Here is a 3,117-nt window from a genome sequence, read left to right on the forward strand (position 1 = left end):
GTCTGGAGGCACCCTCTCCACTTGGAGATTGCCAGTCCACTGTAGGGTTAGGATATCGGACAACGATATATCTATACATCGGAATCAACTAGGTGATATTTGTCTAACCAATATATCGGTAATATCGATATTTTGTGGCGATATAATTAGATATTATTATTGTTGTTATTATTATAATCATCATCTGCCTCATATCTAAGAAAACTCAACTCTACTTTCATTTTAGTATTGAAATATTGTTAATGCGTCAGGATTGGCCAGGAGGGGAAAGCAGTAGGCACCCGTTGAGGTGAAGAATAAAACATACACTCCTGGAAATTGAAATAAGAACACCGTGAATTCATTGTCCCAGGAAGGGGAAACTTTATTGACACATTCCTGGGGTCAGATACATCACATGATCACACTGACAGAACCACAGGCACATAGACACAGGCAACAGAGCACGCACAATGTCGGCACTAGTACAGTGTATATCCACCTTTCGCAGCAATGCAGGCTGCTATTCTCCCATGGAGACGATCGTAGAGATGCTGGATGTAGTCCTGTGGAACGGCTTGCCATGCCATTTCCACCTGGCGCCTCAGTTGGACCAGCGTTCGTGCTGGACGTGCAGATCGCGTGAGACGACGCTTCATCCAGTCCCAAACATGCTCAATGGGGGACAGATCCGGAGATCTTGCTGGCCAGGGTAGTTGACTTACACCTTCTAGAGCACCTTGGGTGGCACGGGATACATGCGGACGTGCATTGTCCTGTTGGAACAGCAAGTTCCCTTGCCGGTCTAGGAATGGTAGAACGATGGGTTCGATGACGGTTTGGATGTACCGTGCACTATTCAGTGTCCCCTCGACGATCACCAGTGGTGTACGGCCAGTGTAGGAGATCGCTCCCCACACCATGATGCCGGGTGTTGGCCCTGTGTGCCTCGGTCGTATGCAGTCCTGATTGTGGCGCTCACCTGCACGGCGCCAAACACGCATACGACCATCATTGGCACCAAGGCAGAAGCGACTCTCATCGCTGAAGACGACACATCTCCATTCGTCCCTCCATTCATGCCTGTCGCGACACCACTGGAGGCGGGCTGCACGATGGTGGGGCGTGAGCGGAAGACGGCCTAACGGTGTGCGGGACCGTAGCCCAGCTTCATGGAGACGGTTGCGAATGGTCCTCGCCGATACCCCAGGAGGAACAGTGTCCCTAATTTGCTGGGAAGTGGCGGTGCGGTCCCCTACGGCACTGCGTAGGATCCTACGGTCTTGGCGTGCATCCGTGCGTCGCTGCGGTCCGGTCGCAGGTCGACGGGCACGTGCACCTTCCGCCGACCACTGGCGACAACATCGATGTACTGTGGAGACCTCACGCCCCACGTGTTGAGCAATTCGGCGGTACGTCCACCCGGCCTCCCGCATGCCCACTATACGCCCTCGCTCAAAGTCCGTCAACTGCACATACGGTTCACGTCCACGCTGTCGCGGCATGCTACCAGTGTTAAAGACTGCGATGGAGCTCCGTATGCCACGGCAAACTGGCTGACACTGACGGCGGCGGTGCACAAATGCTGCGCAGCTAGCGCCATTCGACGGCCAACACCGCGGTTCCTGGTGTGTCCGCTGTGCCGTGCGTGTGATCATTGCTTGTACAGCCCTCTCGCAGTGTCCGGAGCAAGTATGGTGGGTCTGACACACCGGTGTCAATGTGTTCTTTTTTCCATTTCCAGGAGTGTAGTTTAAACTGTATGATGTTTTAATGCCGTAAAAGGAAAGGCAGTCCTGGAGAAGCCGCCGAGACTGAATGGGCAGCAGCCCAAGAGAGGAGGGCGTCTGATCGGTTTGGATGCTGCCAGCAGACGAGAGCGAACGGCGCGTCCTCTCCCGGGGCAGCTGGCCGCGGTTCCACCCCCACTTGACTCCACCACCAAGCCTCCCTAATGGTCGGTCAGATCGTAAGACGCGCAGTTCTGTAGCGTTACCTCGTCAGAAACACGTGAGTTTAGCTGCTGCTGGTTCAACACTTGAGTTTCAGGGTGGCCCTATCCGGTTCTGGACAACGTAACTGAGACGCTGCAACTTACCGCCAGGCAGAAGGCACTGACGAACATCAAGTGAAAAAATAAAAATAAAGCTTTATACTAATAAATCCATTCAGTATCGGCCCCCACTGTACAATATTTACAAGATAGGACCAGCATCTAAAATTTTCCGCTTTTCTGTTTTTAGAGACATTTTGACTGATGTTATTTGCGTATTTTTGTAACCTCCAAAAAAAAAAAAAAAAAAAAAAAAAAGAAAAAGAAAAAGAGAATATATCTGGATGTAGAAGAAATTTCTCTAGAATTATCAATCTTAACATAGTCCTAGACTGTATCAGGTAGCTAACAATTATTTATCTGTTGTAGGGACTTCAGTTCCAACAGAAAGATTATTTTCAAATTTTGGTAAAGTGATATCTGCTCAAAGAAGTAGGTAGAATACGAAAAAAAATTAATTATTTTAAGTCCTTTGGAAAATAGGCTATGGAACTGATATTTTTTTTATTTATGTTATCTTTATTTTCAGAGTCATTTTTTTCTGTCTAATTTTTCATATGTTGTAATATAACTTCTTTATTCTTTTCCTAAGATTTCTCTATTTATATGAAAATAATGTATAATAAAATTTGATTTCCCGTATTTTTTATTAATTCATAAAACCCACTCCTCATAGGTTTAACAAAGACGTGTTATCACAGCCAACCTGAATTCAAAAATAAATTTTTTGCACTGATATATCGAAAAATAGATATTCTTCATTTGATTAATAGCCATTGTCGGGAATTAGCATTGCAGTATTCGATTATACCGAATATAGCTATTTATCTTTTTATATCCTATCCACAATCCACTGACTCTTAACGTTGATGCGGTCATAACTTTGAACTGAACTTCGTGCATCTTTGTAAACTTTCGTGGGTAATCGGTTTCACAATACGGTTCTCCTGCATAATTACTGGCTTGTATTTCTTATGGATTTACATGTGGGCTGGTATGTACGTGAGAGTGTGCTACTCACAGATAGTACTCGCGGAATTGTTTACGCTAGGGGTGAATTTTTGCTGGTAGTTAGTTACTACCTG

This window comes from Schistocerca americana, chromosome 1, assembly GCF_021461395.2.
Source record: "Schistocerca americana isolate TAMUIC-IGC-003095 chromosome 1, iqSchAmer2.1, whole genome shotgun sequence".
Classification (NCBI taxonomy): Eukaryota; Metazoa; Arthropoda; class Insecta; order Orthoptera; family Acrididae; genus Schistocerca; species Schistocerca americana.